This window comes from Lissotriton helveticus, chromosome 5_1 (genome assembly GCF_964261635.1).
Source record: "Lissotriton helveticus chromosome 5_1, aLisHel1.1, whole genome shotgun sequence".
Lineage (NCBI taxonomy): Eukaryota > Metazoa > Chordata > Amphibia > Caudata > Salamandridae > Lissotriton > Lissotriton helveticus.
In genome coordinates, this window is record NC_136065.1 from 1,821,090,125 (window position 1) to 1,821,105,934 (window position 15,810).

Below are 15,810 nucleotides of genomic sequence, written 5' to 3' on the forward strand. Positions count from 1 at the left end.
GAACCAGAGATGTCAACCAATCAAGAGATGGTATAGGTATTTATGTATGCATATTTATTTAGCTTTGACATTACCCAAAGGTGCTAGGACGCTTTCCAGGAGAAATATTTAGTTACATAGAAGTTACGGCTGGTTTAAGACCGACAATACAGCTATAAGGAATTATAAAGGTTGAAACTACAACAACGTAGATTACATAAAACAATGTACAAAAGCCATAAAAAGGTTGAGATACTATACAGAATGTACAAAAGATATATGTAGCTGTACAAAGGTTGAGGTAGTATAGAGGTCTGTGCCAAAAGTGTTAGTTGCAGGGTTTTAGCTAAAAGAAGAAAAAAAGCGCTGCATGACAAGGGCTTTCAGGTCAGTTCTGAAAGTCATCAGCAAGATAGTGGTGTGCTGATTAGGAGGTAGTGAATTCCAGACTCTGGTTCCGCTTCCTGAGAAGAATTGTGCCATCAGTTGTAACCTTTTAAAGGACAGGGGTTTAAAGAGCATTGCTTCGACGTTTCCTGAAAGCTCTATGGGAGGGATAAACAAGACAAGATGGGACAGAAATAGGAAGCAGGCAAATGAAAATGACATAAAAGCTAAACAACAAGAAGGAATGGGCAGGATCCAAGCCCCTCTATGTTCTTGGTAAGCCACAATGGGCATGATTAGGAGTATAGATGTAATTCATCGCACATGCTAAATAACAATACTATGGAGTAGGTTATTTATTGAGTGCAAAAAATCCAATTTGCCTTGCAAAAGAGCACACATCGCCTAGTAGGCTCGACCTAATAAGGATGCATGCTTTATCTAGTCCTCTGGAACAATTCCAAACCATCCTTCTGATGAAGGCAGGTTAAAAGGAAGGCCAAGCATTCTATGAAAAAGAAACTTTGTTTGTAGTGGTTGAGTTCTGGCATACACAAGACTCCTGGTTCATACACTGCTACACTTGTACATTTTTTTAGATGACTTCCATTGACCCAGGTATGATCCGCTCCCGTTACAGACAATACGCCCAGCCACACGAGTGGGGCAGATTTTTTCTTCTCTTCTGGACAAGCGGGAGTGGGTAGTAGAAATTTTGTGGAAGCCTGCAGATTCAGAATGTTAATGTCACAGAATTGCAAGAAAAATGCTTGAAAAATGCTTGAGTTCAGACAAAGTTTGAGGTTTGTGTGAGGCTTTTGTGAGTAAGACCATCGTGGGATCCACAAGAGGCGCACCACCCTGGGCTCCCCCTAGTGTCTAGTTTTCAGAAGTGTCTGGGTTTGGTCCATTTGCCTGGGCACACATACCTCCGCTAACCCTATTGCAGATTTCTCTATGTTGCGTTTGTCGCTTTTTGTGTTGCTGGTGTTAAAGTTACACACGTGGCCACAGTTTTAGTTGTGACAAGTGGGGGGGGGACGCTACGTGGTCGGACATTTGCTATTCACTGCAGACTGTGGTACTTTCCTTCAAAGAAATGTGAAGACCAAGCATGATTTTAGGCAAGGTTTGAGGTTCACAGGGCAGTTATTGGATCCATACAAGGCACACCACCAAGGAATCTGCAGGACGTCAAGATTTCAAAATGGCCCCACCCCAAAGAGCGCAACCATTCACCATAGCAAGGAGGAGGGAATTTTGATTTACTCCTACTCTAGCACTCTATATGCCCGATTTAGATCTAAGCGGACAGATTACTCTGTCACAACAGTGCCTGAAATCCTGACCGCCTAAATATAATTTCCCATACACATAATGGGATTTATATTTCGGTAGATGGGGGAGAGCGGGCTAAATTGTGGGCAAGCACCAGATTCCACCCCCAATGGGGGTGGGGTATCAGACTGATGGGTCGGGGTCACAGGTCCAGGAAGACTGTCCCCAACCCTCTACTCCCCCAAAATATTGCCATGTAACAAACCCTGGTGTCTGAGGGGGGCAGATTGGGAGTGAACATCCACCCTACCTGGGGCGGGTGGAGGGAGGACTATAAAGACTAATGAGGCCCAGGGGGGGGGTGCACTAAAGACTAATGGGGTCTGTACAGGGGGCGCCCAGGCTTGTGCCCAGTGGGGCCGCAATCCTTAGCCCTGGTAACCGGTAAGTGGATGCCTACCTGAAGATTGCTGCTTGGGGGGGGGGGTTGCCACTGGAGGACAATCTACTAGTGAGAGTTCATTGAAAAGGGGAGATTCTCCCCTTTTCAATGATACCGCCTTCATGCAAATTGGTGCTCTGGACTGAGATATGCTCTCAAGCATAGATTCAAGGAAGGTGAAATGAGTTTGAGCTCGTTTCACTTTCCGTAGAAATGATACCAGCATTTCATGCACACTGCTAATCATTTCATCAAGCTCTACCTAGCAGCCCCACTTGAAAAACAAAAAAGGAAACCTTCTGGTGTGAGCACCAGGGCAGTGGCAGACACCAGCACTTAAAAGGACTATAACTGGGGCCATCAGTCACTTGATAACATGATTTGTAAAAGGTAAACTTGGAGTCCTACCCACATGCAGCAATTTGACAACTATCGTCAAGGCTTCTGGTAGCAGAGATGAATAGTGCGCAAGGTGAAAATACATTAAAATAAAGTTATCCCAAGGCAGGATCTCCAGGCCCACGCGTTGTACGTGACCGTAGTCATGAGTTTACAGGGAGAACTACTAGGCCCTGGTGGTATGGGCCCAACTTTAGCAGAGGAGCTTAGAGTGCGACACCCCTACAATTTTTAGTTTGGTAGTTGGTTCTGGGGTCGGAGTTGTGTGCTATGTCTGTCAGCTTTGCTCCTCACTCAGTTTACTAATACGTTTTAACTTGTTAATTTTTTTTTGGGGGGGGGGGGGGAAATCAGGAACTAAAGTATATATAGGGACTGGATTACCAAAAAAAGTAGGAAATCTGCACCTACAAAGGTAGTTCTTGAGCGGGAGCAAATGTTTTACTTTTTAGAATTCAGAAACATTGGCAGTAGCAGGCTTGGAAATCTGCAGCAGACTCAAGTTCTCGGGCATACAATTGGCCATCCAACACAGAAAAGGGGTTGGGATGAATGCTTGCAAATAGTTTAAGCAGTGGCAATTACTGTGGGTAGCATTCAAACTCCTTGTGTTTCACCTACTGTGCCATTCTTAACAAAGGCCCACCTAAAACAAATCAGTACCTGACCATGTTCTACATGGAAGCAGCCCATCCTAAACCTTGGTCCTGTCACCCCTCCACCCACTGCTTTTTTAGTTGGGAAGTTTGAGATTCCCACCCCTTGAACCGACTAAGCTACACCCATGGTAGTCCACTGGAGTCAAACTTGAATCTTGCAACTTGTCAGAACCTTTTTCAGCAGGGCACACAGGTTACTGGGCCCAATCGTTAAGGCCTTTTACTTCCGATCGAGGGGTCCGACCTACCATGGATCTCACTCAACTGGCCAAGTATCCCTTCTGCACTGGACTCTCAGTGGTAGAGGTCGAACAGTTAAGGCTCCCTCAAGAGGGGTAGAGTGTTGGGGGTACGAATATAGATAGAGGTCACTGATCACTACTCATAACAAAGTGCAGACAGTACGAACAATAAATCAATGCCCAGCCAAATACTTACTTTTATAAGAAAAGTAGTATTTTTTAAGTTAATTCTACACATGCAATGAAGTATGAAATTCTGAGGTTGGGGCTCTAGTAGTGGTCAGGTGAATCCCTGCCCCAACCTCCCTCATGTAACCTGTTCAAGATTACCCAAGCACTGGTGGCCACGTGAGGGAATACAAAATATTAGGCTGTACTCAGGAGTTCCCCATTGACTCTTTACGAATTTAGTCAAAAGTGCCTATGGTTCTGCAGCAACATTAGCAGCGAGTCCCCCGGGACCCAACAGGCCCGGTTCACGTCTTAGCCACTCCCGCAGCACGGAAGAGTTCAGCGATGCAGAGCACACCTTCAGAGCACAGCCAAGAGTCTCGTTCAGTTCAGAGGAGTAGGATTTTTCACAACCCATGCAGAGACACCCGGTGATGCAGGCTCTCTGCTGAACAGCACCCCCAGAGGTTTCTCTGATGGCGAAGTAGCTTGCTGCTAGCGAAGATGGAGAAAGTTGACTTTGCTTAAGAGGAGAATCATTTCTTCAGCTCACGAACGCACTAAACAAGGATGCGATGTTGTCAAATGGGCATCTCCAGTAGCCCTCTGCGGTGAGTCGGGAGCAGTTTCCTCAGTGTGGTCCAACCCGCAGGCCATAACTGCGGCTCTACTTTGGGTGGTAGCCCAAATCCTTTCGTTTTGCTGGTACACGCAGTCCTTTGCAGCATTCAGGGGTTGCACCCTTACAGGATTTTACAGGCACAGATTTCCAGCCTCAGCGCACAGCCAGACGGTCACAAGTCATGGCACTCCTTGAAATGGTACTTTACCGTGGCCCCCCCTCTGCCATACAGCATTTCCGCAAAAAGGCGGTCAGCATAGCTCAGTCCAAGTCATTCCTCTCTTAGCATATGGCGGGGGAGGGGTAAAAACAATCCTGCACTTGGGCAAGGCTTAATCAGTGCACAGCCGAAACCTCAAACCTCGCACAGGGAGTCATCACAGTAGGGCTCCTTACTGGACCTTGCTTCCTCCTACGCACCTCAAACCAACTCCTAAACTGGAGAGACTGGGTGGACAGATTGGCAAAACCAGCGGGAAAGTCCATCAGTATTCTTGTGTCTCAATCCTGCTCTAAGCTCAGCTGCCAAGTCTAACCCTTGCAAAGAAATAGAGCATCTGAACAAATGGGGATGACCTCCTGTCATAGCCATCAACCATTTCAGCAGTTTATGATCTGTTTACACCAAAAACTTTGTGCCAAACAAATCCCGGCAAAACATAGAAAAGGCCCACACTATGGCAAAGCACTCCTTCTCAATAGCGACCCAGTTCTCTCTGGGTAGTAATCTACTAGTCTCTCTACCTTTGTCATCCAGTTGAGCTAACTTCACTTCAACTCCTTTGCTAGAGGCATCTGCCTATACAATGAAAGGCAAACTGTAGACCAGCACTTTCAGTACTAGTGCAGTGCATAGTGCCTACCTCTGTTCCTCTTCAGTACACTCCAGTCCAGATCACCTTTTAGGGTAGCTTCCTAGAGGTCCAAGCCGCCAATGGGGCAAGTATACTTCTACAGTTGGCCACAAAGTTCCTGTAAAAACAGATGAGACCTAATAAGCCCTCACTTAAGTCTGGGTAGGACAAACCTCCCATTCCATCAGAGACAATCTTAACATCCAACAAGTGAATCTATCCCTTCCACCATCTCACGCCCAATGTAAACTATGAAGGATTACCCCACCTGACACGCAGTTGCCTTGGTCAGTTTTACCTCCTGTATCCTTGCCAACACCTGTTTTAGGAGCCTTGGGTAGTCCTTCCATGAATTGCTGAACAACTCCATATTATCCAAGTCGGCCACAAAGAACTCCTACAGCCCATGCATAAATCTGGCTCACCAGTTGCTGAACAATGGCAGGAGCATTCTTCAATCCAAAGGGCATCACCGTAAACTGATACAGCCCCTCTGGCGTGGAGAATGCAGTCTTCTCCTTAGCATTTGGAGCCAATGCAATCAGCCAAAAGCCAATGGTGGGATCCAAGGTGCTCCAGTATTTTGCAGCACCTCACCGATCCACAAGCTCATCCACTCTTTGAGTTAACCAAAACAGATGCCAGTCAAATTCCAAGAGGGCTTGGTAGTCCACACAGAACCACAAAATCAGTACAACCTTGCTTTGGTACTACAACCACAGGTCTAGACCAAAGACTAAGATCTCTCAAGGATTCGCAGTTCCAAGATTTTGGCAACATCCACCTTAATGCATCCCTGAATCTGGTCAGACATTCTGTAAACTCTGCCTTTCACTGGCCCACTGTCACCCAAGTCTATGTCATGCACAAAGACAGGTGTCAACCCTGGAGTCAGCCAGATTAGGTTGGTAGATTGGCCCAACACCTTTCAATGCCTGAGCAGGCACAGACAGTGTAAACTCAGGGGCTAGCTGAACCCCTCTCAGTGCCATCCTTCATATCACTATGCAGTAAGTCAAGAAGAGGCTCAGTCTTCCTAAACCTACTCTGCCACAGCCATGACATTCACTGTGCAGTCTCTCTGGAGGCAAGGCTTCAGCCTGTTCTCGTGGAACACTCTCAAGTTCCCCTCGTGGCACCCATGTCCACCAAGTAGTGTACCTCGGGCACTCCGAACTACCTTGTATGGCCCACACCATTTGTACTGCAAAGGCCTGGGATAAATAGGCTTTTTGTACCACCACCTGCCTTTGATACCCAGTTAGTGTAGCTTTCTGGTCATTCATTCATCAGCGGTTGGCTGGCCTGAAGGTTTTCCTTTGCCCAACTCATGTACTGGGTCATCAACTTCCTAAGGCCAATCACATAAGTCTGAGGTATCTTCTCACCCTCTGCTTACTAAGGCAAGTGGACCTAGCATTGGGTGTACATACAGAAGTTCAAAGGGTCTGAACCCCACTCCATTCTGCAGAATCTCTTGGTGGGCAAACAAGAGACATGGCAGGAGAAGATCCCACTTTCTCCTGAGGTTCTCTGGCAAACTTCCATCATGCTCTTTAGTGGCTTGTTAAACTGCCCGACCAAATAATTGGTTTGTGGGTGGTATGTTGTGGAGAAGTGGTATGTCACACCAACTAGCACCCCCACATTTATCTAATATAGGGAGAGGTAAAGTAAGTTCCCTGGTCGGAAATTACAGTTCTTGGAAATTTGACCCTTGAGAAAAAATCCCTGGGAGAGCCCTCAGTACCATTTTTGCAACCATGCTCCTCAGATACAGCTTCAGGGTACCTGGTGGCATGATCCACCACAAATATGTACTTGTTGCCTGCCTTGGAGTGGTGATAAATGGACTTACAATATCTATTCCCATCAGCTCAAACAAAACACTTAACTGGTAGAGGCACCACCTTCCCAGGCAAGATGGACAGGTTCTGTAGAACCTCTGTCTCTGCACAAGCTGGTCAGTAGAACAGAGGGTCAAGCCTAACCTGGGTGTTTCTAATCCCAAAGTGTCCTGCTGAAGGCACTTGATGGATCAGGAAGTTTATATGTACTAATGGAACCACAAGCCTCGTTAGTGCCTGGCTCAGGATTTACTGGCTCACTATAAAGTAGACCATCCTCTCAGTGAACATACTTGCTGACCTTATCCTGGGCTTCCTTCTAAAGTCCCTCAAGCGGGGGGCACTCATACTGTGCCTTGAGGAAATCTTCCTGGGTAGGCCCTCCAGAAGCGGACAAACCCCGCAGATTTTGAAGCCACCAAGACTAATTTAAATGGTCCACTTTGGGAGACTCAAACTCCTCTCCCTCTGGAGCAGAATTAATGACCTCCACAGCCACGGCTTTCCCAGAATCTGCACTTTGCTGCAAACCACCTTGTCCTGGTTTAGGAGAGAGTGTCCAAGGTGGACTAATGGGTATTTTAGGTAGCTCTCCAAAACAGCACATACAATGTCTCAGTAACCCGGCAAGTGAATAGGATTGTTGCCAAAGCCTACATGGGATATCTGGTTAACACCAGAGATAATTCACTGTTTGAGGTCTGAACCTGTACTATCTTTAATCCGAGACACATCTGGCCCTTATCAGCTTGCTCAGGCAGTAATTCCTCAGGTTTCATAGCTAAAAAACAGCTCAGCTGACAATTTGAGCTATCAGTTTAAAATAAAGGTCAGCCTACAGAATCCCTGTAGCCAGAAACAAAGATATGCTGTATAAAACCTGGTAAATGAATGGGAAGTATCAGAATGTTTAAAATCGCTATAAAAAGTCTCATTTCGGAGGCCCGATTCTGCGAGATGGGTAATTTAAGGCTAGATTACTGTGCCAGCCAGAGTCAGATCTGCTGAACCCAAAGGATAGTTTTTAACAAATATGTCTTCGTAAAGTACCCACTCACTCTTTGGGGCATCTGAGCATCTTGGCACTTTAGTTTATTGCTGCCAAACTCAATGGTACTCATTTTATGAACCACAAAGGATAAATAGGCTGAGTAGACTTGCCAGGATTTGAATCTGTGACCATGACGACAAGTAGATTACTGGAGTGGACTCATTTATCCGCTGAGCTACCATACCCAGCGCTTGTGCAACATGAGCCAATATGATCTAACCTGACATTTCAAAGCGGTTCCCCAACTCAAAACAAGGAGAGACAAACACCTAGTTGCCAATATACAGGGCAGTGGTTCCCTCGACCTGGACAGTTCAGACAGTGACCTGTTTTGTTTCAGATAAAGGCACTAAAGCAAGAATGGAGCAAATAGAGGTTTTCCTTAAACAAAACAGATATAGGTCTCAAATAACCCAGCATTTCAGAGATCCTGGGAATACATTGAGATACATCAGCTTTTCCTTGTCGCTGGCGAGTGATCTCATACCAACTTTGCAGCAATGAACATTTATTATTTTTTAACAGACCAGAGAGCAGTACACAGCCAGCCATGAAAGGTTATTGGTATATACATTAGATTCCAAGACAGACATTGCTACATACTGAGATGAAGTGTTTATGCCATCTACACTGCAAAGCAGAGCATCTAGCACCAAACGAACACCACGCATGAGCATAGGGGTTCCCCAGGAGAAAGCCGCACCTCAAGGGCTCTTAATAGTCAACCAAAATGTATGCAACATTTCCACCCCTCTTTTTGTAACTCAATAAAGTTATCCATAATTAAACAAACCTTGAGTTACTAAGTGTTCGGCAAGCATATACCACACAAAAATGTAACCTATTAACAAATGTTTTTTCTATCTTTAGCCCTTTACCAAGTCAACTTCTGGAGGGCTGCTTCAAAAGCTAGCTACATGTAGTTAAATACAGGACCACTCAGATACCACTCAGTCTATGCCAGAGTTAAAGCTATCAGACTACAGAACTGTAGGTCTTTGGTTCCATTCCAGCCAAAGCAACATCATTAATCTATCCTAAACGTAGGAAAGTCAGAAAAGATGGTTTTCATGCAATAAAGCCTACTCGGGAGGCTACAGATGTAACCAACATTGAACGCAACCTCAAGAGTCAGAGTTCAGCTGACTGGTGAGGCTGGGCAGGAGAAGCTTGCCTGGTCACTATCCATGTAGTACCTGTCAATTGGAAGCTCCCAATATAACCACTCAATGGACCGTCTTTCACAAAGTCTCAATTTACATAAGGACTCCGAGGTGGATTCTCCGTTTTCTAAACGCATGCTTATTGAAATTGGAACATTCATAGCATCACATTTGTCCATGGTTATCCCGCCAAATAACTCAATATTCTCATTCTGAACAAAGCTTTCTCATTAAAAAAAACATTTAAAAAATATAAACACAATCTGCAGTTTATCGTCACTTTGTCAGTACCAGTCCTGCAATATTTTTCAAACTAGCACCACTAATACACTAGCCAACCATTTCAAATGAGTTCATTCACATCTTTTGACAAGTACTACTTCACATGAAGGATAGGAATATGTACTTGCATGAGCCCTTGGTCAAACAGATAATGAAAAGGGCGAGTGAACAATACTGCCTTCTCTATAGACTGGTCCGCAACCCCCAGATGCTTACTATTCTGTTTCAAGCATGTGAACATATTTACTTCTCCAGTATTGGATCTTTAATACGTTACTTACCTGTAACTGTAGTTCTCCAGTATTGGGATCTTTAATAGAGTAACATGCTTTAATCATTCAGGTTGTGGCACTCCCACGGTGCCTTAGAAATAGTGAAAACCCTACATAGAGGTTAATGTAAAATACATTCACTTTATTAGCTTATGCACATCATTAAAAAGACCCCACGCCCAGCAAACCAGGCAACAGCATTCCTTAGAACCCTCACCCCAGAGGCTCTAGTTGCTCAGATTTCCAGCACAAGTGTGAGGTAGTAGAGAAGAGAAATAAGGAAGCCTCTATTGGGAGGAGGGTGGGGTGCATGTTAATCTAAGAAAGCTACCAATACTGAATAACTAAAATTACAGGCAAGTGACTTATTTTCTTCTCCAGTATTGGAGCTTTAATATGTTCACATGCTTGAAACATAATAGTAAGCATCTGCAAATATCAATATTACAATATTACTGCGGATGGTGGTGAATAAGTTGGAAATGGCTCACCTTCTTGAACTAGATAGCACAATACTGATTGTCCCCCCAGAGGCATTGCTCTTGTCAGAAGATTCTAAGCAGTAATGCTGCGTAAAAGTGTGCCTGCTGGACCATGCTGCTGCCCGGAAAAGGCACACCAGCTAAGTGAACCATAGTGGTGGAACTGGCTTTAGTAGAAGGAGACTTCGACTAGCCGGAAAGCCTTGATCATGCAAGGTTAACAGAATTAGATAGCTGCTACAATGCATCTTGTTATGCTTTGATACTGGGAACCCTTTCCATAGAGTTCCATAACTTAAGCCACAAACAACTTAGTTTTGCAAAGTGGTTCAGTTCTGTGTAGTAGAATGTAATACACCACTTCACATATAGCATAGGTAATGTTTCCACCATAGTCTGCAAATTGGGAAAAAATGGCCATAATATGATGGGTTCATGAAGGGGTAAGTCCAACGGGACCTTTGGTATGAACTTTGGATTGGTTCATAAGATAACGCTGTTTTGGTTAAAGTGCAAGAGTTGCTCTGCAATTATGAACGCTTGGATGTCACTAACTCTTCTTGCTGATTTTTAGTGCTAGTAGTAATACGGTCTACCGTATGGAGGTATTTAAAGTCCATTTTGTGGATTGGTTCAAACGGAGCCTTTGTTAACTGACTTAAAACTATGTTGAAATGCCAAGCAGGAGGAGGTTCTTACAGGAGGAAACACCTTGAACAGTTCATTGGGGGACGTCGGAGAGCGACAATGCTTTTGTGTCGTCGCTTAACCAAATCAGACTTGGAGCCCGAGGAGCAGTGATGGTGGCCCCGCGAGCGTTCACGAGAGCGGCCCCAGGAACGAGAGCGGCGCTGGGACGAATGCCGAACATCAAGCAACTTCTGGCGCCGCTCCCTCAAGACCTTCAGGGCCATGGCCTGACAGCCCAGACAGGACCGGGAGTCGTGGTCGCACTCCAGGCAGTAGAGACAGACGTTGTGGGGGTCCGCCACCAACATATTGCGACGGCAGGCCCCACAGGACTTAAAACTAGGCATCCCTATGCACCAGAGAAGACCAACAAGAGACAAAAGTCCCACAAAAAAAAATATAGTAAAAAAGTGGCTAGGGTAAGTGCTCTAATCGGATCTGCGCTTACTGGCGTGGAAAAAGAAACAACTGCCGTCAGCGCGCATGGGTGGTGCCTAAGTAGTCTCCATGACGTCATCTCGGTGCATACGGCGCCAGCGACAGACGCAGAGCCGCACGTCGCCACCTACTGATGTGCGGGGGGGGGGCAGGGAGGGGTGTGGTGGGGATAATCATCTGGTGCCTTATATTTCCTATCTAGTCTACGCAGCACAGTGCAGCTGGATTTCGCATTGCTTTGATGTCTTCCTCCCAAATGAAGCCTATAATCAGAACGGCTTATAGATTTTTTTTGTTGACTCCTTGAAATCAAGAGAGCAATCAGACTGCTTGGTGGTCAGGGGCAGCTGGAATCTTTTTGCTGCCCCTGTTCATCGTAGGCAGCATGCTTACTCCTAATGTGTTCACCTTGGTAAAACTGGTCCCCATAATACCGGCCCTCTTAATCATCCTCTGACCCTGTAGGCGGAGTTCAGAGGGACTATGTGCTATCCCGAAGTGGCTTTCATCCTCTCACTCAACGCGTCCAATAAATGTGCAGGAGGGAAAGTTAGAACCTTGCTATGTGATGTATGCACTGGCAGTATCTTTCTGTATAGGACTGTTTTTCCAGAAATTGAGGCAGGTGTCAGTGGAATTTCTGCAGATGGTGCCGCCGTCTGCAAGATAGTAGACGAGATCTGTGAAGACAGTGTCGTGGATTAAAGTCCTTCGACAAGGAATCAGACTGCTGCTGTAGGCAGAGTCATAGTCAAAGTTTTTGTGATCATCAAAACCTTCTTGTTAGATGGTGCCGTCAATAGAATCCTCAACGTGATAATCGCGGAGGCTACGACCATATTAACATGGGAGACGCTGGAAAAGAAAACGTAGACTTCTAATGGCTGTAATGCCAGTGACCATGAACACGGGCAATGAAGTTCACGGTGTCGTAGTTGATGAGAAGCCAATCGTCGATGGTAAGGATTTTGTTAACCTTTTGGTTTTATTTTGCTTCAGAGGAGTTGCATGCTCTGAATGAACTTGCTCTGAGGGGAATATCTCCTATTAGAAGCAGGAGTACACCTCAATTATTTTTGCTAGAATGCCCAGAAGACCCAGGATGGGTCTGTAGGAGCCTCTTTAGGTGACACTGGAGGCCCACTTTCGGTAAATCTATCCCTCCTGCAGGGTTTTACAGTCCTACAGGAGTCATCACCATCTTCCTCAGACAGAGGGTTTTCTTTAGATTTTAGTCGTAGCAGCCAAATCGATAATATTCCCTCTCGGTCCTTCAGTTTTTTGTGAAAAAGTATGACATACCTTACCTTGTTGGTGCTTGGTTTCCTTTCTTGTAGACTATTATGTACTTGTGCTGCAGTGTCCTATCCTGATAATTTGATTATTGGGCAGGTTTCTTAGTATGCTTGAAGCCTAGTCAAAGCCTACCTGCACTTTGCACAGGTTAAGTCGAATCTCTGCTTGGTTTATTGAAAGCGCATATGTACTGGATTTTCGTTTATATTCAGAATGGAGAGAGCAGGTTTACTCCTTGTGTGGATCGTCCGAGTGCAATCTATTTTTGCCACATGTTCCACATGGCCTCGACCGACCCTTTTGGGTCTGTTTTGTCATTGTAGAGTAGATAGAGTCTGGACAGTGGAAATAATCCAGACCTGAGGAGAATACTTCTCAAAGTGGATTAGACTGTGAAAAAAAAAAAAAACTCAGCAGAGCTCTGGGAGATTCCCATCAAATGACGTGCTGTAGAAATTCGGAGGGCCTGGAGCCTCTATGGTGAGGGTCCTAAAGGGTGTTGTCTGATTGGCTGGACTTTGAGTCTTTAATGATGTGAACAAGATAATAAAGTGAAGGTCTAACATTAACCTCTATGTAGGTTTTTCAATATTGCTTTCTATGGCATCATGGGACTCTCACTTAGACTACAGGGAAGGATTCAAGTATGTGCATCTATGAAAGATCCAATACTGGAGAAACCGAGTGAAGAGAACCAGTTGAGTACATGGGGAAAACTAGTCTGGGTAAAGAGAGAAAGTCTCATTGCAACAGGTAGTTGATAGAAATAGCAGGACTGGAACAGCAGGATCAATTGTTCTGGCATAGCATCTTGAACAGTAGTTCAAGGAACTGAGACTTCCTTGGAGAAAGGGGAGGTTCTCTGTAAGCAAGGAAAATACAGTACATATGCGCTTTCAATAAAGCAAGCAGAGATTCGCCTTAACCTGTGCAAAGTGCAGGTAGGCTATGACTAGGCTTCAAGCATACTAAGAAGCCTGGAAATATTCAAATTATCAGGATAGGACACGGCAGCACGGGTACATAATAGTCTACAAGAAAGGAAACCAAGCACCAACAGGAAACTGAACACCAACAGCACAAACATAAAAATTGCAAGGGGAATAGGGGCAGAAGAGGATGAAAAATAGCATCAGGGTGGAAGGCCAGGTGGACCCAGAAACATTAGCAGAGGTGACGCAACCACAAATACGGACAGACCTGTTTATGTGCAAATGCCTAAAAACACAGGACCGCCAAAAAGAAATAGTTATACATAAGGGCGTCATGGAGTTTGACTTGATGCTGGAGAAAAGACCAAATTGCGCCCTCCAGTCAGAGCGAAGTATTGGAAGCTGGTCAAAAAGATTCTACACTCTGTAGCAGCAAGAAGGCTGCTGGAAGTGATTTGTGTGGAGACTAATGACTTGATAAAACTTTCATCCCATAACCCATAGAGTACACAGGCTAACTAACCAGAAAAGACTGCCATAAACAATTGATTTGAGCCCCGCTTAATAGCTCATGATACATCATTACCCACAGAGATCGAAATGCACTGGCTTAATTAGAGTCTGAAACAAAGGACAGAATTTGTTACTGCAGATCAAGGATAACGAATGGCACCCTACCAGGGAATATATATTCTATAGGGCGGACCAGAGACTCCAAAGGAATTTATCTTCATATACTGTTTAGCGATAGAAATAAAAAAAAATTAAAAATCATATGGTGCAATATGTGCTCCTAATTGTGTTATATGCGATGTCCACCTCGACAACCAACTGGACCCAAACACCACATCCCTACTAGACAACCTCCACAACATTGGACTCGCCCAGATCATAACCGAACCCATGGACTTAGTAGGACATTCCCTCGACCCCCTCTTCACAACAGGAAACTCCATCACTTTCAGTCACAACAGGAAACTCCCATGGACAGACCACCGATGCGTCCACTTCACAAGCAGAAAACCCACCATCCACAGACACCAACACCTGCTACCACGAAGAAACTGGACCAAAATCACCGACTACCAGCTCACCTCATCACTCAGCAACTCCACCCCAACCAACCAAAACAACGACTCAAACACTGCAGCCCAAACTCTGCATGGATGGATCTCAGACAGCGCCAACACCAAAGCCACCCTCAAGATAAACACACACGCCAAGAAAGCCAGATTGGTTACCACCGAACTTCTAGAGTCCAGACGCACTTGCTGCTGACTCGAGAAGTCCTGGAGGAGTTCCAAATCCACTGAAGCCCACAACTTCAAAGCTGCCACCAACGCCCACCACAAACATCAGAAAAACGAGGAAAAGAGCGACTGAAGACAATCTCCACACACATGCACAACAGCAAAAAACTCTTCAGCATCATCAAGGATTCGCCCACAAGCGAGTCTGACATCCCTCCCTCACAAGACCTCTGGGACAGACTCAGCATCTTCTTCCATCACAAAATCAAGACCATTTACAACAACTTCGAAGAGGACAACCAATACACTGAATCCTCACCAACCACCTTCGACACCCTAAAGCCAATTACGGACAACTAGACAGCCCTCACCACCGAAGACGAAGTCAATTCACTCCGGGGCCCCCACAGACCCCTGCTCCCACCACATCTTCAACAGAGCCGACACCATCACACCTATGCTCTGCCACACCATCAATCGCTCCCTGGTGTACGCCTCGTTCCCCGACTACTAGAAACACCACGGTCAATCCCCTCCTGAAGAAGCCCTCAGCAGACCCCACCAACCTCAAAATCTACAGATCCATCTCCCAGCTCCCGTTCCCAGCGAAAGTCAGAGAAAGCCATCAACAGCCAACTCGCCACATTCATGGAAGAGCACAACATCCTTGACTCCTCCCAATCCGGCTTCAGAAAAAACACCAGCACGGAAACCGCACTCCGCCGCAACAGACATCTGCACCCTACTGGACAGAGGCAAAACAGTAGCACTCATCCTCCTGGACCTCTCAGCAGCGTTCAACAGTCTCCCACCGCACCCTAATATGCTGACTCCACGATACAGGGATAAGGGACAAGGCCCTCGACTGGATCCACTCTTTCCTCTCCGGCAGAACGCAGCAGGTCAGACTCCCTCCTTTCCTCTTAGACCCTACACCAACCACCTGCCAAGTCCCCCAGGGGTCTTCCCTCAGCCCTACGCTCTTCAACATCTACATGGCTCTGCTCGCCCCGATCGTCAGAACCTACGGACTCAACATTGTGTCATACGCAGAAGACACCCAACTCACCCTCT

General features: G+C 45.8%; 1 protein-coding gene across 3 annotated transcripts in view; it reads right to left on the reverse strand.

The window, feature by feature from the left end:
• The window catches only part of GRN (granulin precursor), a 1,937,406-nt gene that overhangs the window by 1,763,746 nt on the left and 157,850 nt on the right, over positions 1-15,810 (reverse strand). The window contains exon 2 of one of the 3 annotated variants that reach the window (XM_078645175.1): positions 5,043-5,151. The exons of the other annotated variants lie outside the window; for them this stretch is intronic. The gene's annotated coding sequence lies outside the window, so the exon portion shown is untranslated. The remainder of the gene's footprint in view (positions 1-5,042; positions 5,152-15,810) is intronic. 3 annotated transcript variants of the gene reach the window in all.